Genomic DNA, 27,957 nt, shown 5'->3' on the forward strand with positions numbered 1-27,957 from the left:
AAAAATGCCTGGGACATAGTGAGAACTCATTAAAGGTTAGCCATTTTTTGCCTCACCACCACCCTTCCGATTGCCTTCTCTTTTATTTCTTTAAGACAGTGGGGCGCCATGGTGAGGACAATGGACTGGAATAGGGTGAGACTGATGGCAGGAAAAACAGGTTTGGAAGTGATTGCAATATCCCAGTGGCAACTGATGAGGTCAATGTTAGTGAAGATGTGAAGGAAATACTTGAATCACTTCTCAGGTAGATTGAGCAGGGCTTGATAAGTAATTGGTTATAGGAGTTGAAAACAAGGAAAGTTGAGTTTGACTCAGAATCGCTAGCTTTAAGAGACTGAGTGGCTTGTGGCAACTTATATGGTATCACATATAATTCACAATCTTTTGGGGGGGGGTCAAGACTGTAGGAAGTTGGGGAATGGTGGCATTCTTTAGACTGTAAACTGCCACAAGAGCAGGGACTGCGATTTTTGCTCACTACTGCTTACCTAGGGCATAGCACAATGCCTTGCTAGGTACTCACAGTAGACAGAATAATGCGCTCCCCCAAAGACATCCAATCCTACTCTTTGGAACCAGTGACTATGTTACCTTCCAGTGCAAAAGAGACTTTGAGGGTATGATTAAGCTATGGAGCTTGAGATGAGGATAGTATCCTTGACCCTCTGGGTGGGCCCAATATAATCACATGGGTCCTTATAAGGGAAGGAGGGAGGGAGGAAAGTCAGAGAGAGAGAGAGAGAGAGAGAGAGAGATTGAAAGACCCTTCGCTGCTGGCCTTGAAGATGGAAGAAAGAGCTATAAGCCAAGGAATGCAGATGGCCTCTAGGAGCTGGAAAAGGCCAGGAAACAAATCCTCCCTAGAGTCTCCAAAAAGGAATGCAGCCTTGTCAACACCTTAATTTTTTCTTAGTGAGATCAATTTCAGACTTCTGCATTCCATAAATATAAGATTATACATTTGTGTTGTTTTAAGCCACTACATTTGTGGTAATTTATTATAGCAGCACTAGAAAATGAATATATGTTTTATGTGATAGACAGTGTTAAGAAATAGTGAAGACCTGTGTATTGCTGCCTGTAGTTTACAGAATCCAGGTTTGCAGAACCTCCTGCCTCTCTAACAAGAGTACCACCTGGTTGTCTAATATCTGATTAAAATCGAGGGAGAAAAAAGATGTACGAAAAAGATGCATGCAGCCTTTCCCAGAACATCTACTGTCATCCTTCTTTAATTTTATAAAATGCTTTGTTTCCAAGATCCCAAATGTCAGAAACAAGTAAGTAAGAGGCTTAGCGTCTTTGGGGAACGCAGAACAAACCCAACCAGAACAATATAGTGGTAGGAACTCAGGCTCTGAAACCAGGAAAAACCAAAACCAAGAGGCATATTTTGCTAACGGGGTTGTTTCCAAGTGTGCTTCTCCCAGGCCACTGCTGATTGCATCGTGGAGGAAGAGGCCACCAGCTCCCCATTTTCCTCTCAGAGGACTGCAGGGGAATGTTCCATTTCTGCAGGCCTTTTGGCCTGGTCACTTTCTCAGCACATACACTGCCAACCCCTTTCTGACCTCAGTTCACAGTTTACACTCAACAAATCCAGCTCCCTGCCCTGGGTGTAACCAGAGACAAGGATAACCCCATGACGTAAACCTAGATTATGTGAACTGAGTTTTTAATGTAAACAGAGATCACCTGTTCTTTAGCTCTGTTTAGCTTTATAGAATTACAATGGCTAACAGTTACTGCGTGCTCACAGTGTACAGAGTGTCTGCATGCCTTAATCTCTCAAAGCCTACTACAGTCTCAGTGTTACAGATGAGGAAATAGAGACCCAGAAGGTTTTTTTTTTTTTTTTTTTTTTTTGCGATACGCGGGCTTCTCACTGTTGTGGCCTCTCCCGTTGAGGAGCACAGGCTCCGGACACGCAGGCTCAGCGGTCATGGCTCACGGGCCCAGCCGCTCCGCGGCATGTGGGATCCTCCCGGACCGGGGCACGAACCCGCATCCCCTGCATCGGCAGGCGGACTCTCAACCACTGCGCCACCAGGGAAGCCCCCAGAAGGTTTTAAAACTCGTCAAAGCTCACATAATTAGAGCAAATCCAGAAATATACATGGTTTTTCCTAGAAGACAAACTTTATCTTTCCCCTGAAATTAAAATGTGCTGCCTAGAAGCCTTTGGGCTTCCTAACATTTATATGGAAAATGGCATATACTCTAGCAAGGACTTTAGGAATCATAGCTTCTATTTTTTCCCCCTATTTCTAATTCTTCCCAAGGTGAAGCATTTATTCAGGTGAGGCTTACAGTCCATCAGAGCCTCAATTAGCAGAACTTCAAGACACTGGAAAGGGGAACATCACAAGAAAATGAGCAGATGCAAAAATGTATTCATTCCCAGGAGACTTATAATGAAAACAACATTCAGGATCAGGATCTGAAAGCAAAGCAAGATCGGCATCATCATACAAAACCTCAGTTACAGGGCTTCCCTGGTGGCGCAGTGGGTGAGAGTCCACCTGCCGATGCAGGGGACGCGGGTTCGTGCCCCAGTCCGGGAAGATCCCACGTGCCGCTGAGCGGCTGGGCCCGTGAGCCATGGCCACTGAGCCTGCGCGTCCGGAGCCTGTGCTCCGCAACGGTCAGTTACATCCACTATACCATACCTGCTGAGGTCAGAAAGTGGGCTCCTGCTACCACTTGGAAGCGTTTCCAAGGACAAGGGCTAAAACCAAAACCTTTCTCATGGGAACCTACTGTATAGCATGGGGAACTCTGTTCAATACTCTGTAATGACCTATACGGGAATAGAATCTAAACAAGAGTGTACAGATGTACATGTATGACTGACTCACTCTGCTGTAGAGCAGAGACTAATGCAACATTGTAAATCAACTATACTCCAATAAAAAATTAATTTAAAAAAAATAAATAAAAACCTTTTTCATTATCCACAACACTAATCCCTAAGCCAGTCCATAGATTGCATGTTTTTACAAGAATTACCAAATGTAGCTCAGAAAATGGAAAGTATGCTTGGTGCTCAGAAAAATAAAAATATATTTGCGTGTATATATATATATATATATATGTGTATATATTTTACAATTTTATAAATGCTAAAACTCCATATTTAAATATTATTTAAATAGCATATAAATATATAAGGTATATAAATAGATGTGGTAAATACAAAAATATAAGGGAAAATAGGTTTTGGTATATATAATGTTAATATTTATATACTACATGTATATATTAAAATTATGTGTATATTCAAGGTCACCACACTACCTTACCCAAAGAAGTCCCTATAGACAAAGTACCTCCGACTTAGTCATCCTACATTTTGAAAAGAGTAAAAACTTAGTATATTTTTAAAAGAAAAAAAATTGTCATCAGATCCATTTTAATATGGCTGACTAACGTTACTAAATATATAACACTGTCTAATACTAAATTACGGTTGAAATGCACTACTAAGAAAAGATGATAACCCCAACTGTAATTTTAGTTTTGTCATATATAAAAGCTAGATATGACTCCCGGCCTACATTTCTCTGGAAGTATCGTTCATTATCTGTTCATCTGTCTCAGAGAGTCAATGCCTTGTGCCATCGCCATTTTGATAACAATCTAGTCTTTACAAGGCCAAGGTATGAAGGTATCATCTCTTGTAAGAACCTCTCACATCGGTGTGACACTTAAACTCTAAGTGTAACCCAAGCCTTAGCCTCTCCCTACTCTCTTCAAATGTGATGTTCTTTTCTATTATGTTTGGAGAAAAAGGGGTTTGTCATCTGACTGCTCCAGAGTCATTCAGTTGGCACCTCCTTTTCTGCTTTGTGAGCTCCTGCTCGGGGCCACCCCAGGCAGCCTTTCCCTCCCCTGTGACGATGCTGTCATGGAGCACGGAGGGTGGGCCACACGTCCTATGGTGGCCTGCCCTCCATTCCCCCACGACGGTAGGTGAGAATGTGTTTAAGACTTTACTGACCAGTTGGGGATAACTTATTGGTATTACAGGGTAGAAAGTATTTTTTCACTGGATGCTAAATATGAATTCTCTCATAGTCCAAAGGAAAAGAACAAAGGACATTAAACACTTCATTGAGGAGGGTGGGGTCCTTTTGACAGGACATCTCAGTTCTCAGCCTTGCTCCCAGGCCCACTGTCCTCTGACCCTTCCAGAGAGAGAGAAGGAGCCCCCTTCTTCAAATGTGTTCAGTGTACAGTTTTCACTCCATTATAGGAAAACTCCACTCACTCTCCTCAGGGGTAAGCACTGTGCTGGGCTGATCATCCTCTGTGGTGGGCACTCTTTGGGCCCCATCCAGGCCCTCTTGGATCCCATTTACAGTTTCTATACGCTCCTCTCCAGGCTTCTGCGTGCTTTTGCTTCTAATGGTCTAAATTTGAGACTCTTTGATCTGTTTTAAAGAGCCAGAGCCAGGGACAGGCAGGCACAGGAATGTGAAAGCTCAGCTCCCTGGCCTGAAGTTGGGACAAACTCAGAGGCATGACATACTCCAGAGCTCCCCGGCAGGGTCAGGCTGAGGCTGGCTCTTTACCTGAGATCACACCCTCAGGGTTCCTCTCCTTCCCAGTCCCCTGCTTCTCTCACCCCTTTAAAGGTCTCCCTGGAAGCACTTACTTTAAAAAAAATCACTCTCATACGAATGCTCATCTCAGGGTCTTCTTCTCAGGAACCAACCTAAAGCAGCGCCTTTCTACCCATTTTTAAGTGTAGTCAAAGGCTCCATAATTCTCAGGCAGTACATTCCCAAAGTGCAGCAGAATAGCCCAGGGTCTCTGGTGTGATAAGTCAAATCCTTTTGAGTTCTCTCCCCAACAGTGTGGGATGAAACTGCGCCACTTTACTGCTCCTGTCCCCAGTGGGTAAATGCTGGGCAAAATAAACATCTGTCCCAAGGACAAAAAAATCATTCTCAGCGACAAATTTAAATCCGATTAAAGAGGACAAACTTTCCCCAAAGCAATACAACTTGCAAAGAGGTGCTCTATCCAAAATTAGATTCTATAATTGGCCAAGCTGACTCTCTTCCCTTCTTCTACCTCCTGTCCGGATGCCAACCATACACAGCAAGTAAGTCCATCACATGCTGTTGTGAAAGAACAAGCCATCTACGCTGAGAGCCATTTTTAGTAATACAACGACTCAACAGGGGCTTTGACAAAAAAATGTCTCCTTTCTCCGGTCCAGTGATTCTCAAACTACGGTGCCAGGACCACCAGCAGCAGCATCTGGGAACTGGTTAGAAGCACAAATGCTCTGACCCCCACCTGACACCTAGTGAATCAGAAGCTCTGGGGCTGGAAGCCCTCCAGGAATTCTGAGGCATGCTCGAAGCTGAGAACCACTGCTTTGGTCAAGTCGGGCATCTTCTGTCTTTAATCTCTGTAAACATTTTTTCAAATTCTCAGGAGAGAAAGTAGGATTGGCTGTTACTAAGGAGTTTCAATCCTCGATGCAATCATCTATGGCAAGGAGAAAGGATGAGTAGAGTGAGGGGAACTCTGAGAACAAAGAAGCCTCTGTGAACTACTGCACCCCCATTATTCACTGGTCTAGGAGTCATGGAAGAAGTCATCTATGATGTACTAGAATACAATGAATCAGGTCAGCCAAATATAGTGGTCTTCATGCCAGTAATTTTGAAAAATGGAAACAAAGCACGTTTCTCTGCGTTAGACCGTTTAGCAGTGCCTAATATTGAGATGACTGCTCCTCCAGTGTGTTCTTATAACGTGACTGAATTACCCCATTAGTGTACATACTGTCAAAATTGCTTACTTTTTTTTGTCCCTATACTGGAAGCATCTCAAAGACAGGGACTATTTCTTGTTCACCTCTGCATCTCTAATGACTGTACCACAGTTAGGTGATCAATAACATTTCTTACATGTTGAATAAGTAAAAAGCAACGAGGCATCAAAATAATGTAGTAAATTCCTAACTAGAGGAAAGCCCTGGGGTTAGGATTGAGGGTTAGGTTCTCCCATTTACATAAGTGACTCAAGGCAGCTCTAAACAAAATCCAGGTAGACCCAAAAGTACTTTGTGGTAAAGTGGTAGGGTAGGGTGACAACAGTGGAAACATTTTGCAAAGAAAAGGTCCTTTTCTGTTTTTTGTTTTTGGTGCTTGCAGACTGTAAACTCTTTCCTCCCCTACCCAGTTCTATTGAGATATAATCAACATACAGCACTGTATATGTTTAAGGTATATAGCACAGTGATTTGATTCATGTATATTGTGAAATTATTGCCAGAGCTGCTCCAGGTCTTTGCTCAAAACCCACCAACCGCTGCCTTTAGCAGGAGTTAACATAATCTTTAAATTAAAGGGTCCAGAGATAAGGAAGCTACAAAAACAAACAAACAAACAAAAAACACAACGAGATGGAACCAGCTGGGACCAAGACAGCAACGAATCTGACCTCCAACAGATCCTGAGTCTCATTATTTGCTGATTTTACTACATTAGCATATTTAAATGACACACCTACTGGTGGCCATGACCAGACATTAAGGATCAAAAAAGGATAAAAAGGGGGTGGTACCCACTCCCTCGGAAGAAGCCCTGCCCCTTCCCCAGTAGACTAATGCATATGCCTCCCCACCATTAGCCTCACTCCTCTTCCCTTTGTCTTCACTCTGTAAAATTAAATCCCTCTCACCAGGTGGCCAAGAAGATGACCTGTGAACTTAGTTCCCCTTCTCCATTCTTTGGCCATTGAATAAAGCTTGTGCTGAGTCGATCTCAGCTCAGTTTTGTTATTACTCGGCTGCTCTAACCTGAACGGAAAAAGAACCCTCCCCTGCCAAAGCAGAGAGCCTTGACCCAGGATAGGACCTGAACAGAGTCCATACGACAATAATTTTAGTTAACACCTATCATCTCATATAGGTACAAAAGAAAAAAAGAAAAAGGAAAAAAAGGCTTTTTACTTTATGTTAAGAACCCCTAGGATTTACTCTTAACAACTTTCCTATATACCACACAGCAGTGTTAACTATAGTCATCATGTTGTACGTTACATCCCTAGTACTTATTTACCTTATAACTGCAAGTTTGTACCTTTTGACCGCCTTCCTCCAATTCCCCCTCCCCTCATCCCCCACTCTGGTAACTACATATTTGATATCTTTTTCTATGAGTTTAGGTTTTTTTTGTTTGTTTGTTTGTTTTAGATACCACATATAAGTGAAATCATACAGTATTTGTCTTTCTCTGACTTATTTCACCTAGCATAATACCCTCCAGTTCCATCCATGTTGTCACAAATGGCAGGATTTCATTCTTGTTTACGGCTGAATAATATCCCATTGTGCATATATATACCACAACTTCTTTATCCATCCATCTGTTCATGGACTAGAAAGGTCTTTAATTGGAATCTTAAATTGCTTTTGCCTCACAAAGGAGAGGCCTGTGGTTGCTTTTCAGACCCCAGAAAATAACATGTTTTCCATTAAATCTATTGTTTTACTGTAAGGAATTTATGCTATTTCCTGGGCTCTCAAACCCTTTGTGAAGCTCCAACCATTTGGAAGGCAGGGCAAGTTTTGAGGGGAGGGATGTGAAATCTGAAGACTGAGTATAAAGGGGCTGGGGGGAGGAGAGCAAACATAAAGAAAAGTGGGTTTGGGGTGGGGTGCTCGAGACCTTTGTCAAGCAAATACGTTGGGGAGGGGGAGATGGGGAATGTCATCTGGTTTTTTAGAAAGGGGGTTTTAAGTTAAGGACCATTTATTTTAAGAGGCATAAATGTAAATAAAACTACGATTTAAATCGCCTTCCAGGAGTGAAGACATACAACTAATTCATAAGCAGAAGGGGATCAGAAAATGCCACATCTGTGGGACTTCCTTGGTGGCCCAGCGGCTAAGACTCCACAACCCCAATGCAGGGGGCCCAGGTTCCATCCCTGGTCAGGGAACTAGACCCCACATGCCGCAACTAAGAGTTCGCATTCTGCAACTAAAAATCCCGTGTGCCACAACTAAGACCTGGCACAGCCAAATAAATAAATATTAAAAAAGAAAAAGAAAATGCCACCCCTAAATATGCCACCTTGACATAAGGATTATTTTGAGCTAAAGGCAGTTAAGAAGCAACAAATGCAGAAAGAACTCTCTGCCCTCCTCCTATCTGCCTAGAAGCAGAGCACAAATTTCTCCTTGTAAAAGTGTTCCCTCTCCCCTCTCCCACACCAGGAAGAGGAAAACCACCACTATCGCCTGAGACAGAACCTCAGTCCCAAGATGGGTCTGCATAACAAACCTTACTGAACAGCTTTTATCTTCCACTTGTTTCTCCCATATATTTTACCTGCCCACAATTTACTGCCCCTGGAATCCCAAACCCCTTGTTCTTTGCCTTATCACTTCTCCACAAACTTATCACCCCTTGTTAAAATGGAATATAAGCCCCTGGATCTAAGTGCCTGTTGGGGTCTTTACTTCCTTTTCTGTGAGGCCCTCATGTGCATATGTAATAAACCTTTTATCCTGTTAATCTGTCTATTGTCAGTTTAATTAGCAGGCCCCAGCTACTGAACATAAAAGCATAAAGGAAAAGTTTCTCTCTCCCTGCAATATTTTCTTGGGTCCTAGAGAAACAGCTTTTATCTTAAGATGTGGAAAAGAACAGCTTTAGTTTTTTTTCACAAGTTTTGGATTTTGTCTTCCTCTCTTTTGTTGTATGTGTTCATCTTGGTGGTTTCCTTGATTTTTCCAGTCAGTGATATCTGCATGATTCAGATCATCCCAGGCTTCCCTGTACCCAACCTTTGAGGTAATTGATGATAAAGGAAATATAAAGACTTTGAGACATAGTTTTTTTTTTTTTTTTTTTTGGCGACACCATGCGGCATGTGGGATCTTAGTTCCCCGACCAGGGATTGAACCCGCGCCCCCTGCACTGGAAGTGTGGAGTCTTAACCGCTAGATCGCCAGGGAAGTTCTGAGACATAGTATTAAGGTGAATTTACTTCTGAACAAGAGAGGGAAAACCTGATCGAACACAGCAGGATTAAGTTCTATGGGATGGAGTCTTCAAACTAACTATCAAATAATAATTCAGAGACAATTAAAGTATTGAGGATTTACTTATATTTAGGGACTACACAAGGGAGTACAGCTCCCATGGAGACCCTCTCAGACCAAAAGCAAGGGTGGGACTTATAAAAATCAAACCTAGAAAGTTTCATAAAGGATGACTGGTTGAACAAGACCAAGCTTGTCAGTTCAACATTGGTTCATTGTAATGAAGCCGGGCACAGGCCATTTACGGAACCCCAAGTCTGGTTGTGGTTTTTAGGAACTGTGTTTACCCATCAAGTCTGTTATGTTGACCCCAGATATGCAGTTGAGTTATATATAGGCTGCAAAAAGTCACAGTTGCATCATGAAGCCATTTTTCTGCTGATTTGGACCAGTTTTCCAGTAAGTGGCTGCTCAGTTCCTTTTAGTGGGGCCCTGACCACGCACTGCCTTGCAATTTCTCATACACTCGTGGCTCAGGATTCTGCAAACCTCCTACACTTTGCTAAACCCAGGGTTTGTCACTGTGATCAGGAACATCTCCATAATTAAAAGTTGATGGTGACAGACATTCTTTGCTTGACCAAACTTCAGTCAGGCTCTTGAACCTTCTCCTAGGCCCATCTGCACACTTTCTTGTAGAACCTATTTTCGGCAAGAACTCTGCTAAATCAGTTTAACCAGAACTCCTTCCCCTGGATATCTGATCGCCCTCAATATATGATCAGGTTTGGGCCTCCCTGGTGGCGCAGTGATTGAGAGTCCGCCTGCCGATCCAGGGGATACGGGTTCGTGCCCCGGTCTGGGAGGATCCCATATGCCGCGGAGCGGCTGGGCCCGTGAGCCATGGCCGCTGGGCCTGCGCGTCCGGAGCCTGTGCTCCGCAACGGGAGAGGCCACAACAGTGAGAGGCCCGCATACCGCAAAAAGAAAAAAAAAAAAAAAATATATATATATATATATATATATGATCAGGTTCCTCATCCTCCACCATCCCCCAGGTAATGTCTGACCACCCTGCCTTGTTTTCAGTAAAGAATCCTATTAGGTCAGTTTAGCTAGAACCATGCCCCGCCCTTACCCCTGATGTTTTCCCTTAGTAATTTTCTATCCACTGACCTCCCACCCTGCTCCTTGGCTATAAATTCCCACTTGCCCATGCCATATTTGGAGTGGAATCCAATCTCTCTCCTCCAGTGGGCCCTATATCTATCATGAGGGTCTGGAATATACTTTTCTTTAACAATGATTCGTATCTGAAGGGAGAATATATTAAGTGGACAAGGTAGAAAAGAACGTATCTGTGTTGGGAGGTACCCAAGACCACCCCTAGGTTTGATTATTCACTAGAACTCACAGAACTTTTTATAATTGGAAGCTTGTTTTTTAACTGGAGGCTGGTCACATAGGCAGCCTCTGCCTAGCATGTATAAAAATTCTAGATTCTTGGGAGGAAAGCAGGTGTTCAGCATAAATCATATTGTTTGTACAGTGCAGGCACAGTGAGCTAGTCTTATCAGCTAAGAGTGGGAACCCTCTCCACAATCGAAGTTTCCAGATGCCAGTCAACAGCCAACCTACGCAGGCCTTTAGCAGGCAACCTAAGCTGCCAACATAAGCAGGCTTTTCAAAGGATTGCAGTCAGGCCTGCTATGTGAACTCTTTTCTGCACATATCCTCATTTGAAATCATTCTTTATCATGTTCAACTGTTTTATTTAGGGAACCATGGACAACATAAATATTTCTATAAAAGATTTATCAATTTTAAGGAAGATATCTACTTCTCCACTTACGTTTTACAAAGATTTTGCTCCCTGGATTAATTTTTTCTGTCAGATCTCCCAGACAAGGGATCAGCAAATTATGGCCTGTGGGCTAAATATAACTTGCCCTTGCTTTTGTAAATAAAGTTTTACTGGAACGCAGCCATGCTCATCCATTTATATATTGTTTACAGCTGTTTTTACACTAGAAGGGCAGGCTAGGATAGTTGTGACAGAGATTGTATGGGCCTCAAAGCCTAAAATATTTACTATCTGGTCCTTCAGAGAGGAAGTTTGTTAACCCCCATCCTAGACCATAAGAAGTGCAAATAATCAGCTTTTATTTATTTATTTATTTATTTATTTATTTATTTTCAGCTTTCTTTTAATACTCTCAGGTATGTTCTTCAAAATATGTATTTCCTGTTTTGAATATAGTGTTCATCTAATAAGAAGAAAACATTGAGAATAAGGCCACTAGATGGGTATTAACTCTTGGGATGGTTTTCTCCATCTAAGTAGTTTACTTCTGCTCAGTATACAGAATTGTCACAATAATGGCTAAAATGTTCTAAGAAAAAGTGTTCTCCAATCATACAAAGAACTGTTGCTATATTTATTTTTTTATTATTATTTTATAGCACCAGGCTTCACAGTGCTGGAAGAAATCTGATATTGGAGAAAGTGACCCCTTCTCTTGGTTTTGGAAATTCCCTAGTGATCATTTATGGGCTTTAAGACAGTTGGTTTAAAATAATTTCTCTGAAGGCAATTTTCAGAGGAGAGGGTAGGCTGTTCCTTGAAGTCTTGCCACTCATCCTGATCAAGCACAAGCTTGGGATGTACAAACCCTATGGTCAACCTCACATTGTTTTGGATGGAATACAGCTGAAAGCCGTTTCTAAATGTCCCCGCCTCAAGGATATTATACGGACAAGATTTACTGATAAACAAAGAAAGAGAAAACCAGACCAAAAAAGTTATTGTGAATTTCAGGAGACCAACTGTCCATGGACATCGAAATTCTGCACAGGAAGCTTAGGGTTAAAAGTGCAATAATCATTTCTAACTGCGCTGGGACTTGTAGAGGCAGGAATTTGTAGAGGGGTCATTCCAACTCCCAGAACAGCTCTCAAGTGGTACTACCCTTGAGTCTCCCTCATGTGGGGAGACAAGATGAGGCCCAGGAACTCCCCAAGCTCTAGGCACAGAAGCAAATCTTTCTTCAACAGGGGTCTGCTGCAGAATGGATAACAGGGGGCCGAGACCACAGGTGGTGGGAATGACTCTGAGAAGATGTCCATAATCAAGGTGAACGAAAGGAAGATACAGAACCTTCTCATGCACTTCTAGCAACCTAGGCCAAAACACTGAATTGCAGAAGCAGCCCTATCTGATATTCATTCATTCATTCATTCATCCGTATTCATTCACTCAGGAAATATTTACTGATTATGTGGTATGTGCTAAATGCTAGGTGCTGAGTAGAAAATGGAGCTTACAGTATAGTGGAGGAGATGGACATTAAATAAATAGGAGCAGTATAACATAATGGTTAGTAGAGTGGCTTCAAACTACTCGGGTTCAAATTCCAGCTCTGCCACTTGCTATTCTGAGCAAGTTCACTTAACCTCTCTGGGACTCAGTTTTCTCATCTACTAAGTAGTATTAATAATAATACCGACCCTCTTTGAGATGAACCAACTGTAACTGCACACAACATGGCTGAATGTTGAATGAAAGAAGCCAAACACAAGGGTACACACTGTATGACTCCATTTACGTAAAGTTCAAAAAGAGGGAAAATGAAATCTATGGGGTCAGAAGTCAGGATAGTGGTTACCCTTGGTGAGGAGTGAGGGTGTGATTACCTGAAGGAGACATGAGGGGGACTCCGGGGTTCAGGTAATACTGTGTTTCTTCTTTGTCTGCTGGTTACACGAATGTGCTCACTTTGTGAAAATTCATTGGGCTGAACATTCATGTGAACTCTTCTACATGTACGTAACATTTCCATAAAAAGTTGGGAAAAAACTATAGGAACAAAGTTAAAAGACAGATTTAGGGCTTCCCTGGTGGTGCAGTGGTTAAGAATCCACCTGCCAATGCAGGGACACGGGTTCGAGCCCTAGTCCGGGAAGATCTCACATGCCGCAGAGCAACTAAGCCCGTGCACCACAACTACCGAGCCTGCGCTCTAGAGCCCACAAGCCACAACTACTGAGCCCGCGTGCCACAACTACTGAAGCCCGTGCGCCTAGAGGCCGCACTCCGCAACAAGAGAAGCCACCACGATGAGAAGCCTGCGCACCACAACGAAGAGTAGCCCCCGCTCGCCGCAACTAGAGAAAACCCGCGCACAGCAACGAAGACCCGACGCAGCCAAAAATAAATAAATAAATACATTTATTTTTTAAAAAGACACATTTACATAAAAGACAATTTTTATGCACAAACATGTTCTTTATTTCTCCCTATGAAAAATTAGAGACAGCCTAAAAGTCCAACAGCTTTTTAAAAGATAACCATGGTGACTGTAACAGAAAAATTCTCACAATCTATTACTAATTGATCAAAACAGAACATAGCATTTTGAACACATACTACAACTTTATTTCTGTAATCATTAAAATCTATTATTAAAAAGGAAAAATAATGACCTCATTGGGTTGTTGGAAGGATTAAATGGGATATCACATTTAAAGTGCACAGAAGAGTACTTAGCATGTAGTAAATGCTCAATGATGTTAACTGTTACTGTTTCTATACAAATAATTAACTGCACACGGTGAGAAGAAATATAATGAAAAACGTGGTGCTATAAGAGTAGATCCAGGATCCAGGTTAGGTTTTCAAAACAAAGGATTCCTGTCATCCAGGACGCCATGATGCCGACCCAGAGCGTTAACCGCTAAGAAGCTTTGCACTCAGAGTTCAGAGCCACCAACCTCGGCACAAGCCACAAATGAACACCCAAACAGAAAGGACTGCAGACACTCACTGATAACAGCAATAATACAGTACATGGACATAGCTTGTTATGGTTTAAGAAGTATTTTCACACAAAAAGACTCATGTAGGTATACCAACAAACCAGTGAGGTAGATAATATTCCCAGTCCTCAGATAAAGTGACTGAGCTGTAATGACTTCTTTAACGTAACCCGGAAAGGGGAAGTACTGAGATTTGAGCTTCATTTGTCTATATGTCCAACTTCAAAACATGCATTTCCCCCAGTGCCCCCAGACCTTCCACAATCTGGGCAGCTATAAACAGACACAGAAGACACTCTGCATCCCATTCCTGTCCCTTGGAATCTGGGAAGGAAAGCAGAAGAGTGCACTCTAGTCTTTCCTCCTATTGAAGGACCACTGTCTGGGAAGGAAAGAAATTGAGCCAGTCAGATCTCCTTGGACACGTGCTAATGACAGACCTCCTGGCAAACACTCTTAATAGTATTAACTAGTAGGACAGTCTTTACCTATGGAATACTTTGAGGAGGATGTACTTGGTTTGTCTGGCATTGTTTGTGGTAAACAAACCTGCAACATACGTATTTATGGGGCATGGCTCCCTGGAAAATGTAAGTTATGTAACAATCAGAGTAGAAAAAATGGAGACATACCATCACCAAAGTAGCTTTCTTTTCTTGTAAGTGATGACTGCATACACTGCTTAGAGATCTTGTATGTTAAATCTGACCTGGTATGTGTCTTAATGTGGCAAGAAAGTGCCAGGAGAGCTGCACCGGTAGTCCCTGACTTCCCACTGCTTTGTCTGTGCTCATTACTTGTACCCTTGAAATTATCAGTAAAGCTTGATGCTGGGTAAGATGTGTGATTCTTGTAAGTCTGATTTGCCAATTTGATCCCTGTGTTAGCTCAGAAACGATGGGTATATAGCAGTAAGTTAGCTGAATTTTTGGTGTGTCCAAGGAGCACACTCAATGTGAAAACATCTTCAGACCACAACCCTTAGGGGTTGAGCCACATCGGAGACACCCCAGGAGCTCCAAAGACATGAATAGCCCAAATTAGGGTAGAGTCACTCCAGATGGGGTTTCATTTCCCAAAGGGGACAGGATGATTCCACTGAGAGATAGACAGGGCTTTCTAGATGGTCACAAGTTCCTGAACCAGAACCTCAGCCCTGGAAAAGACTCAACATTATTTTTCACTACTACTCAAATCCACACCCCGGTTCACATTCCAAGTTTGCTGGTGGTACTTTAACTAAAGACCATTTGATAGAAAAAGAAAGAAATCTTTCTTCAGAAGGCTTACCTGGTCAAAAGTCACCTCTTCTACAATGTCCCTGACTGTCGTGCTTGGTTTCAATCACTTTAATTAGCAACTGGTCCCTAGGGAGACCCCCAGATACTCCTTACATTCTTTCCTTTTGCCATAAGTAAGCCCAAGTACCACCCACAAGCTTAGACCCAGGACTACCTTGTCAATACTTCAAATACTAGGCAAATGCAGAATTTTCCATTACTCATCCATAAGCTTCTCTTACTGAAGCAGGGAAAGGAAGTCCCTAGGAAGTCACCTTGTCATAGCCAATAGGTTGACGATGGCTCAGAGTAAGGCAAATGTGCAATCCTCCCCACCCTACCCCTGCAAATCCACAAATAAAAGTTGTTCTTCGATCATTAGATAGAGCATAGTCTTCTGTGGAGGCATGCTGTTATTACAAACATAAACACCTCATCTCCTTGTACGTAATCCACCTCCAGAGAGGATTCTTCTGCTCTGCTTGGAAATTAGGTCACAACTTTTAACTCAAAGCTATAGTATATGAAAGCTAGATCTTCCAGTGTGAGCATCTAAGGATGTATCATAGTGGAGTAGGGTGGCCATAGCTGACCAGGAGGAAATGAATAAAATTATCTAAGTGGTTTCTGATGGTTGTATCTTAGTTACTGAGCCTCATTAAAATATTTATCTGGTCAATACATATTGTAAAGCATGCTGTGTTCTGTCTTACACGTGGGAGTAGATTCTGTCTACTTGGCTAATGGGTACAAAAGCCTGAAGGCACCAGAGTTAGGTGGAGTTTACTGGCTTTTTATAATTCTTCATTAAAAAAAAATTCCACAGGCACACAGCTGGCTGGCCGTAGGCAAAACTGAGAGAGATGAAGTGTACCTTTGGATCTACCATTATTTTCTTTCTCTCCCTGAAATAGCCATTCCCCTCATACGAAAAGTATCCTTTTTCTAAATGTTACAGTCCTGAGCTCACCCCCAAAAATACCTTGCTGTGTCCCAAAGTCCTCTATCTGGTAACAGAAACTCTGAAATTGTAACCATCCACTTCATTCATTCATTAATTCACTAAACATTATTGGGCACTGTTTTGTGTCAGACATTTTAAGTTGTTGGGGACAAAAAAATGTGTAAGAAAGATCCTTCCCTTCCTTCTCCCCTGCCCACAAAATCCTATTATTTTCGCCTCATAAAAATCTCTTGGAGGGACTTCCCTGGTGGTCCAGTGAGTAAGACTTCGAGCTCCCAATGCAGGGGGCCCGGGTTTGATCCCTGGTCGGGGAACTAGATCCCGCATGCATGCCGCGACTAAGACCTGGAGCAGCCTGCCTAAATAAATAAATATTTTTTTAAATCTCTTGGATTCTCTCTTCCCTTTCTACATCCCTGCCACCATCATTTTGACACAGCCCTGGTGAACTAATATTGGATCTACTGCAGTAGTCTTAACTACCCATCCTCTTTGCATCCTTTTCCTTCAAACCCAGTCTCCACATATGAATTAATATTCCTAAAATGTTCTTGCTCCAAGCTGCCCTCAGATCCTCTATGATCTGATCCTTACCTGCCTTCCTAGGTGTATCCATTCCCATTCTGTAATAGTTATGCCAATCTGCTTAGGTTCTTGGACTACACTACGCTCCTGCGCCTCTGTGCCTTACCATGTGGAAGATTTTTTGCTAACAGTTTTACTGAGATATAATTCACGTACCATACAATTCACCCACAAAAGTATATAATTCAATGGTTTTTGGTACATCTACAAAGTTGTGTAACCATTGCCACAATTGATTTTAGAACATTTTCATCAGCCCCAAGAGAAACCCCTTACCCATTGGCTGTCACTCCCCATTTCTCTCCAATCCCCTCTCAGCCCTAGGCAATCATCAATATACATTTTGTCTCTATGGATTTGCCTGTTCTGTACACTTCACATAAATGGAATCATGTATTTAGCCTTTTGTGTCTGGTGTCTTTCATTTGCATAATGATATAGCATGTATTAGTACTTTATTTCTTGTTATTGACAAATAATATTCCACTGTATGGATATACCACATTGTATTTATTTATTCATCACTTGATGGACATTTGGCTTGTTTCTACTTTTTGGCTATTAGGAATAATGCAGCTATGAATCATTCATGTACAAATATTTGTGTGAAAATATGTCTTCAGTTGTCTTGGGTATACACAGGCATACCTTGGAGATATTGCAGGTTGGGTTCCAGACCACCACAATAAATTGAATACCACAATAAAGCGAGTCACATGAATTTTCTGGTTTCCCAGTGCATATAAAAGTTATGTCTACGCTATACTGTAGTCTATTAAATGCACAGTAGCATTATGTCTAAAAAAATGTACATACCTTAATTTAAAAATACTTTATTGCTAAAAAAATGCTAACCGTCATCTGACAACACAGGGTTGCCACAAACTTTAATTTGTAAAAAACATAGTACCTGTGAAGCGCAATAAAGCAAAGCACAATAAAATAAGGTATGCCTGTATCTTGGAGTGGAAGTGCCAGATCATATGGTAACTCCATGTTTAACCTTTTGAGGAACTAGCAGGCTGTTTTCCAAAGTAGCTATATAATCTTACATTCCCAAGAACAGTGTATGAAGGTTCCAATTTCTCCACGATCTCACCAGCTCTTATTACTATCCTTTTTTTTGATGAGAGACATCCTAGTGGGGGTGAAGTGGTATCACACTGTGGTTTTGATTTGCATTTCCCTGATGATTAATGATGCTGAGCATCTTTCCATGTGATTATAGAGATCTTCTTTGGAGAACAGGTACCTCTCTGCTTTATGCTCTTCCCTTGTCTTGAATGCCCTCTCTCCCACCTTGGTTCCCGTTCCTGGTTTGTTGAGAACTTCTACTTATCCTTCAAAAGCTGGCTTAACCATCATATTCTCTCTGAGGTCTTCCTTGACTCTCCCAGGTAGAACTATCTCCTTTGAGCCACTTGTGTATGCTCTGCAACACTTATCACCCTGTGTTTTCTGACATGTAGGAATGCCCCCACACCACAGACTTGGGGCTTGGTCATGTAACTTGCTTTAGCCAATGGAACATGGACATTTATGACTTATACCACATCCTAATACAAGCTCTCATGCTATTCTCGATATGGCTTTGTTCCCCTTTTTGACCTTCTGCTTCCACCAGACAGTATCTGCTCTTCAGCTTGAGTTCCAGAATGAGAAGACACATGGAGCTAAGTTGAGCCCAACAGAGCCCAAAGGTCCCCAAATGAATTCTGCCAAATTATAGTTTTTTGCTACTCAAAGTGTGACCCAAAATGAAGCATCCACATTTATAATATTTACAAATATTTGTATTTACAAATATTCAGTGCAATGCTTCTCCTCTGAAAGAGGCTGAGAAATCTTACAAACTGATGCTTAGGAGGAATCCTGAAACGTGATCTAGTAACACTTTTCATCTTAGATAGGCTTTACTTCAAACATGTGAGAACATTTTTAAAAAGAATTCCAGTAGTAACATAACATAGTAATACAGGAATAAATTTAATATTTAATGCACATGTGTAATGATGGGATTCTGCTTTACATCTAACTTATTTCTTCATGCTATAGTTGAAATTATTTAAATTATTTTCCTAAACCTTGGAGAAATGGAGGAAAACTGATCTCTGCTTCTGTGATAGAGATTTTTATCTAGGAGGTTCAACCATAAAACAGTGGTTTAAAAGATACAGGCACCCCTATGTTCACAGCAGCACTATTCACAATACCCAAGACATGGAAACAACCTAAATGTCCAGTGACAGATGAATGGATAAAGAAGATGTGGTACATATATACAATGCAATACTACTCAGACATAAAAAAGAATGAAATATTGCCATTTGCAGAAACATGGATGGGTCTAGAGATGATCATACTGAGTGAAGTAAGTCACAAAGAGAAAGACACACACCGTATGATATCACTTATATGTGGAATCTAAAATATGACATAAATGAACCTATCTACAAGGCAGAAACAGACTCACAGACATAGAGAACAGACCTGTAGTTGCCAAGGGGGTGGGGGAGGGATGGACTGGGAGTTTGGGGTTAGTAGATGCAAACTATTACATATAGAATGGATGGACAAGAATGTCCCACTGAATAGCACAGGGAACTATATTCAATGTCCATAATGGAAAAGAAAATAAAAAAGAATGTGTGTGTGTGTGTCTATATATATATATATAAAACTGAGTCACTTTGCTATACAGCAGAAATTAACACAACGTTGTAAATCAACTATACTTCAATAAAAAATAAATAAATAAAACAGTGGTTTGAAAAGAGAGAAATTTTGTCCCTCAGAGGACATTTGGCAACGTCTGGAAACATTCTTGGTTGCCACATCTGTGGGAGAGTGGTGATGGTGGAGGGTGCTACTGGCATCTTGTGGGTAGAAGCCAGGGATGCTGCTAGACATCCTACAATGCATGGGACAGCCCCCATAGCAAGAACAAAATCTAGCCCCAAATGCCAATAGTTGTAAGGTTGAGAACTCCTGCTATAAACTATCAAGACTGGTGGTAAGGATGGGTGAAATGAATCTCATTATTTTTTTTTATTACTGAAGTATATTCACACTTAACCTTTGAGACCATCCCATGGCCTCAGTTGGCTGCACTGCCAACATCAATTCCTCATCCCCACCCCCCAACTTTCCCTTCCAACAGCCATCAATTTCTCAGGGGTGGAGCATTTGAGCAAAACTAAGCCAGTAAGTGCACTCCATCTCTCTATACAAGGATTCGTTCAGAGGTAGGCATGTGGCATGCTCTAGGCCAATCAGAGTGAATATTAGAACTGCTGCTGGGAAGGCAGCAAGTTCTCTTTCTCCTGCTAGAAGTGAAGGAAGAAAAAGGAACCTTAGGTATTGCCTGCAGCCATCTGGAGACTGCAGCAGGATGCATCTTTAGGTTGAATGACTGCAAAAAGCAGAGTGGAGAGACAAAATCCTTGCTGATGTATTTAGGCTACTGGATCAAGGCTCTCCAAAAGCCAACCTAGTTTGTAAACTTTTTGCTTGCAAGGGTTATAAATCCCTTCATTATTTGAGCCATTTTGAGTTACATTTTCTGTCACTTGCTATCAAAAGCAACCCACTAATATAACCATCCTTAACACTTTTCTCCAAGATTGAATGTTGACAGTGATTCCAAAAGGAGGGAATGAATTAATCTACGATGGTCAGGAGTATGTATGGTTTGAACAAACTTTTCAGGTGATTCTGACGTTCCTTTGCTTCTCTCCTCTCATCCCCAGTGCCTCAGACTGAGCGTTTATGCCCCACCCAAATTCATGTTGAAACTGAATCCCCACTGAGATGGTATTTGGAGGTGGGGCCTTTGGGATATGATTAGTGCATTTATAAAAGAGACCCCCAAAGCTCCTTGGTCCCTTCTGCCACGTGAGGACACAGTGAAAAGATGGCCATCTACAAATCAAGAAGCAGGCCCTCACCAGACACCAAACCTGCCAGCACCTTGATCTTGGACTTCCCAGCCTCCAGAACTGTGAGAAATAAATGTATGTTGTTTATAAGCCACCTGTCAACTAAAAAAATACGCACAACCTAAAAGTCGAGAGTTATATGTTTTATTCGGGGGACATACTGAGGACTTCAAGCCCGTAGGCAGCATCTCAGGTAACCCTGAAAAAACTGCTCCGAGGAGGTGAGGGGGGAGCTAGGATATATAATAGTTTTGCAACAAAGGGCAGGTAGTAGGAACAAAAGATTACTGTTAATTAAAAAAAGCTAGAAATCTCAAGTTAAGGAATTTAGCACTCTTCTATGTATGAGAAGATGCAAGAGTCTGGGCTCACTGAAACCATTCCTTTGATATGCGCCTCAGCTATCTGGGGCCAATATCCTGTGTTTTCACATCCTGAGTTCCCTCAGGGCTCACCAGCTCACCTCAGTGGTGACTGTGACATGCTTTGTTTACTGATATGGCAGGCAGTATTTTATTTCTCACACCCAATCTATGGCATTCTGTTACAGCAGCCTGAATAGACTAAGACAGAAATTGGTACCAAGAAGTGGGGTGCTGCTATAAAAGAATACATAAAAATGTGGAAGCGGCACTGGAACACGGTAATAACTAGAGCTGTTTTGAGGTGCACGCTAGAAAAAGGCTACATTTCTGTGAACGGGCTAAGACACCCGATAAGAAACATTATTTTAAGGCCTTCTCTATTGGTTAATTCTTGGCTGAAATTAAGAAAAACTTTTCCTTGATTTTAACTGTTAATGCAGCGTATTAATAACATGTCCTGTTATGCACTTTATGTGCATTATTTCCATCCATTCGTTCATTTTTCATGTATGGGTCCTTAAATTTATAGATAGTGGTAAAATAGTGGTCTCTGTATCCCCTAAAAAGTAATCTATGAAGATGAAATTGCTTATAGGCACAGAATGGAATTTGGGTTTATAGTTTGGACAAATAGCCATAATTGATACATGTATGTAGAACAACTGAAAATCATCCCCTGGGTTTTCTTCTTTGTAATACCTGCCGCAAGGTGAAGGTGAAAATCAGATATCACTCGAGCTCAGTGGTTCTCAGTACTCGCTGCTGCACGTGGGAATCAACTGGGGAGCTTTATTTTTTTTTAATTGAGGTATAGTTGATGTACAATATTATGTAAGTTTCAGATGTACAACATAGTGACTCACAATTTTTAAAGGTTACATTCCATTTATAGTTATTATAAAATATTGGCTATATTCCTTGGGCTGTATAATATATCCTTGTAGCTTATTTATTTTATACATAGTAGCTTGTGTCTCTCAATCCCCTCCCCCTATCTTGTCCTTCCTGCCTTCCCTCTTCCCACTGGTAACCAACAGTTTGTTCTCTACATCTGTGAGTCTGTTTCTGTTTTGTTATATTCATTAATTTGTTTTGTTTTATTTTTTAAGTTCCACATATAACTGGGGAGCTTTAAAAGCTCCTAATACCCAAGCCACCTCCAGAGATTCTGATTTAATCAATCCAGTGTTTGGCTTCCTGGTCATAGAATTTTTTAAAGCTCCCCAAATGATTCTAATGTGCAGCCAGAGTTGAGATCCCCCTGGGCTTCATGCAGCATAGAATCTTATAAATGCCGTTCAACATCCTCTTTATCTGCCAGGCTGACCATTTTGTTCTTAGTCAGTGATCTTTGTGTATGGTTTTCGGAACTTTTAGAGATAGTCTGAATCATAAATTTTCATTAGTTACGGATGAGACTAAATTTCATGGTTTCCCAAAATAAAATTACTTAATACTTTATGCTTGCTTAATGTTTCTGATTAGGAAAGACCCAACATGGGAATAGAAGTTTCATATTAAAGCAAATCAATAGACCATGAGACAGAAAAATGTTCAATGAACACCTCTCTGGGCATCTTAGAGGGGTAAGTTCCTGGGCTATTAAAGACAGGGACTGTCACACATACATACATACATACACACACACACCACTAATAACCTATTTCCTTCGGTCTAATTTATTCCCAAATATCAGAAATAGGGACTATTCCATTGGCTTCAAAACCTGTGACACTTCCTCCTCTCTCTCAGGCCCAAATGCTAGGATATTACAGATGCCACAAAACCCAAACTGATCAGGGAATTTACATTCATCGCCTTGATGCAGCATAAACTTAGGGATTTTCTTCTTGCAGCTGAGGATCACACGATGTAGAAAAATAATTGCAACTGGTCACAGGATAAGAACAGTGAAGACCTCAACAGAACATTAGACCCACATTGCAGGACCTCAAGGGTTATCCAGGAAGAGAAGGAACCAGAATTCTCTGGTTAAGTCTATTTCCTATTGTTCTGACAATTCCAGTTCCCATCAGAATGTTCACATGCCCCCACCTTTGACTGAACATTGGAAACACTGTAGCATCAAGTGCTGCAGAAAACTGTTGGCTCCAGTGGAGCTGCTGTGTTCTACTGAGACCAGGAACTGGTCTCCCTGTCACTGGTTGCCTCATACTAGAAGCTGTTCCTTCTTTGCGCAGTAAGTCAGATTGCCTCAGCACCTACATCAGAAAGGCTCTAGATTCCATTCATCCAGAATGCAATACACAGTAATGTCAGGACAGGTTGGAGAAAAGCAAATTGGAAAATCCCTCACTTCAGCAAAATATAGGAATTGGCTGATGAGGGGAAAAAGCCAACACTTAAAGAATTTCCAAATGCCCATTATGGTAACAAATAGCTACTTGTTATATTTCTCTTCTTTTTTCCCCCAATTTGCTGCCTTTGCAGGATCCCCTCTAAATGCTATTTTGGGCTTCCCTGGTGGCACAGTGGTTGAGAGTCCGCCTGCCGATGCAGGGGACACAGGTTCGTGCCCCGGTCTGGGAAGATCCCACATGCCGCGGAGCAGCTGGGCCCGTGCGCCATGACCGCTGAGCCTGCGCGTCCGGAGCCTGTGCTCCGCAGTGGGAGAGACCACAACAGTGAGAGGCCCGCGTACCGCAAAAAAAAAAAAAAAAAAGTAAATGCTATTTTGAATTCTCTGTAGCAGTTGATAATTGAAAGTTATACACATTCTTGTGGATAGATGGAGCACCATCATAGCACTATCCAAATAGGATTCTGCTGGTTTCTGAGGTACAAGAAACATCGTTTTTATATTTCTTTTTTGACTTAACTTACTTGGAAATAATTTCAAATTCACAAGCTGTAAAAATAAACATTGTACAAAGAACCCTGTATATCCTTTACCCAGATTCACCTATTCTCCACCCCTCTCTTTGCAAATTTCATACATCATGGCCCTTGATTCCTAAATATTTCTGTGTGTACTTCCTAAGAGTAGAGATAGTCTCTTCCATAACCACAGTATAGTTACAGACTAATTGGATGCCAGACATTGGGTTCATTGTTAGCTGCTGGGTTTTTTAAAAGTAATTTTTGTAATATTCTGTCATTCTTGGTAAATAATTTTGAGCTTTCCTCTGGGATGCAGTTAAGTTACTTGGAAATAATTTGATTCTTTCAAATCTTGCTTTTCAGCTTTGTTAGGCTGAATCAGACCAGAGCAGCCTTTAGTCTAGGCCTAGGTTGATCCCACTATTGAGATAACACCTTTCTAAGTACTCTACCTAATGCCCACATAGTACGAGCGTTCTCCGGTCTAGCAAAAGGGAAGATGAACTACTCCCAAACCTGTGTGATCGCCAAGAAGTTTTCCACTTGATACTTTTGGGAGATTATTTCCCTGGCCTCAGCTAGTTTCCTTAAAAACTCATGTACAAAAAAAAAAAAAAAACGCTCATGTACAGATCAGCACTAAGCTGACGATTCAAGGGAGCCCCTCTGCAGACCTCCAGAGTTCAATCTCCAGGCAGCGCTCTCCTCTCTGGTCCGCCGCCCTGCGAATCCTAGCCACCGTGGCCTCTCCAAATTCTCAACTATGTCTCCGCAACTCAGGAAACCTGGGGATTCTGTTTGCGTTTCCCGTCCCTGCACTGAGGCTTGCAAACTGGCTCCAGGCAGTAAACAGGGGCAATCATAGGGTTCACCTTGTTTGTGTCTCTTCTCTTAGGGATCTCTGTCCTGTGCTGCCTATTGTCCAATGTCTGCGAACCATCGTTTCATACATTTTATCTGGTTCTTTAGTTGTTTAAGGTAGGAGGGTAAATCTGGTCCCTGTTACTTCATCATGGTCAGAACAATGTTTTTGTCTAATCTACTGTCCACATTTCAATTTTGTCAGTTGACCTAATAATGTCCTTTATGGTATTTTCACTTCCCCTGCAGTATACTGTTCAGTTTAGGCTCAGGTGTTGCCATTTAGCTGTCATGTCTTTTCAGACTCCTTTAATCTCAAACATTTCCACAGCCTTTGTCTTTTATGACACTGACATTGAAAGAATACTGTCCCATCTCCTTTTCCTTGTTTTGTGTCCAGCTGATATTTCCTCAGGATTAGATTCAGATTATACGTTCTCAGTCAAAATACTACATAGGTGACATGTATCCTTTTCAGGGTATCACCTCTGGAGCTACATGATATCCATCTCTCCTTCACTGGTGATGTTAACTTTGGTCACCTGGACTAGGTGTTGTCCAATTTTTCCACTGTATAATTACTATTTTTTTACTTCCCTTGCTACTAATGAGCAACCTCTGGGGAGACACTTAACAACCATGGAAATATCCTGCCCATCAAAATTTCCCCTACATTTAGTATCCATTGATGATTCTTGCCTGACTGAGGCTTTATTATGATGGTTTCAAAATGATAATCTTCCAACTCTAGGACTCCCTCCACATTGACCCTTGGCATTGTACTTGTAAGCAAAAGCCCACCACCCTTCTCCCCCATTTATCCATTTATATACCTGTTTTTCCATTGGTTTATAATTCAGTACTGTAATTAATTATTTTGGTGCTCAAATTGTCTACGATTTAGCCAGCAGAAGCCCCTTCAAGCTGGCTCCTCTGTACTTGTGGCATGTCCCTAACATTTTTCTGATCACTTCCTGACTTCCTGACATATCATGATATTCCATGCTCCTCTGGAATCGATCTTGCTCCTTCCCTGGAATCAGCCAGAGAAACATAGTTTTAAACTGTGAAATGAAACTCTGACATACACAACTGGCTTTCTTCAAGATCTTAATCCAGGAGAAAAGAAAAAATTCTCTCAGACAACCAAGTCATTTAAACTTGTGTCCCATACTACCAATCAAGCAGCACAATAATTGACGAAGGCACTACATATAATGCTACCTATAAACCCATTAAAATGGAAAATATTTGGAATATCAACTGAGTTATACTCTCTTCTATCCATAAAAGTTACTCACAAGTTAGTTCACATCTGGTTAATTAACATATTCTGGATCACAGAAGTTTCATTACATGAATATATTTTGCATAGCACTTTATAAGCATCAGCTGTGTTAGACTGCATTAATAACCCAATTTGTTCATCTTTCCCAGTATCCATACTGTTTACTGTGTGACTTTACACATCTTTGCATCAAAAGGCCAGGTATACAAGCCCACTCCTTAAGTTTCAGTTCAGCCATGTGGCTTGCTTTGACCAATGGTAGATATGACACAGGAGAGGCTTATAAAAGTGCTTCCACAGTAGGGCTTGTTCTCTTGCAATCTTGCACTCCTGCCATTTCCATGAGAAGTATATACCTGGGTTAATCACCCTTGTCTAGCCCTGGGGGGTTCGGTCAACGTTCCAGGCATGTGAATCCAGCCAACAACGGCAGAGTTGCCCAGGAAGCCCAGCCTAGATTAGCTAAAATCTGTAGATCTATGAAAAACAAATTTTTTGGTCATATACCACAGAGGTTTGTGATTGTTACAAGGCAAATGCTAACTGATATGTTGGCTAATATAATACTCAAATATCCCTCCCTAGATAGGTAGAACGGATATCATTATCCTCTCTTTACAGATGTGGAAATGAGCTTCATAGAAGTCAAATGATTTGATCGTAGTTCTAGAGCAAGTAGGTGGGAGAACAATATTTCAGAACCGAGGTTTTCAGAGTTGGATTCCAGAGCTCTTTCCACGGCACCTCTTAGTAAAGCTGCCTCGAAGAGTGGAGTTTAAGGGCATTCCTGTGGAGTCACGTGCTCATCAGGGGTCCTACGACAAATGCTTGCTGAGCTGCACTCTTCGCTTGGCCACCTAAGACTACGGCTGCTTCACCCTTCCTGACTGGAAACCACCAAACTTGGAGCAGAGAACAGACTGTCATGTGTCATTATAATTGGTCACAGTAGTAGCCAGTTTATTCTCTGTTCCGGAAGCTATAACCATTTGAGTTCAGCTCACAACTTATTACAAATCGAAACGAATATCCATGTTCTTCTGAGTAAAGAACTACCCACTTCAACAACAACCACCACCAAAACTTCAACAACAACAACCAAACAAAATAAGAATTACGGAATTGTAACTAAAGCCTAGAGTTTGATAAAGCAGGGCTGTTACCTTTTCTTAATGTCCTCACACAGGGGAAATCATTAAAATGATATTTAAGTTCTTTTTTGTACCACCGTGAAAGATCTAAAATTTTCTTTAGCTTAGAAAATATCAACAGGCAGTGCGCTGGGTGTTCCCGCGGCTCCGTCTCCTGCTACAACGGTGTGTGGACGGAACAGACCCAGGGGCGCCCCTCGCTCCCGCCTCCGACCACCTCCAACCTGTGTTCCACTCGCAACCTTCGGAACCAGCCGCTCAGCTGGCCTCGGCCACCGGGACCGCCAGCACCATATTTTGAGCTTAACTCCGTATGACCGATCCCCCACGAGCTCCCAGATTCGTCAGAATGATTCCGCCGAGGTGGAGGCCGCCGTCAACCGCCTGGTCAACAGGCATCTGCCGGCCTCCCGCACCTACCTCTCTCTGGGCTCCCATTTCCACCGCCGCGCCGCGGCTCTGGAGGGCCTGGGCCACTTTTTCCGCGAAGCGCCTGAGGGGAAGCGTGAGGGCGCCCAGCGCCTCTTGAAAATGCAAAAGCAGCGCGGCAGCCGCGCCCTCCAGGACGTTCAGAAGCGTCTCAGGATGAGTGGGGTGAAACCCAGGACGCTGTGGAAGCCGTCGTGCTCGCGGAGGAGAACCTGAACCAGGCCCTTGTGGACCTGCACGCCCTGGGCTCTGCCCGCGCAGGCCCCCGCCCCCGTGACTTCCGGGAGAGCTGCCTCCTAGATGAGCAGGTGAAACTCATCCAGAAGATGCGCGCCCACCTGTGACCAACCTCCGCAGGCCGGCTGGTCTCCAGGCGGGGCTGGGCGAGTCCCTCGTGGAAAGGCTCGCCCTCCAGCACGAGTAG

At 42.1% G+C, this 27,957-nt stretch overlaps 1 pseudogene; it reads left to right on the top strand.

Moving 5' to 3' along the window:
* The first annotated feature begins 108 nt into the window (after positions 1-108).
* LOC132481761 (ferritin light chain-like) lies at positions 109-27,957 on the top strand (annotated as a pseudogene).

Source organism: Mesoplodon densirostris, chromosome X (assembly GCF_025265405.1).
Source record: "Mesoplodon densirostris isolate mMesDen1 chromosome X, mMesDen1 primary haplotype, whole genome shotgun sequence".
In the NCBI taxonomy this organism is placed as follows: domain Eukaryota; kingdom Metazoa; phylum Chordata; class Mammalia; order Artiodactyla; family Ziphiidae; genus Mesoplodon; species Mesoplodon densirostris.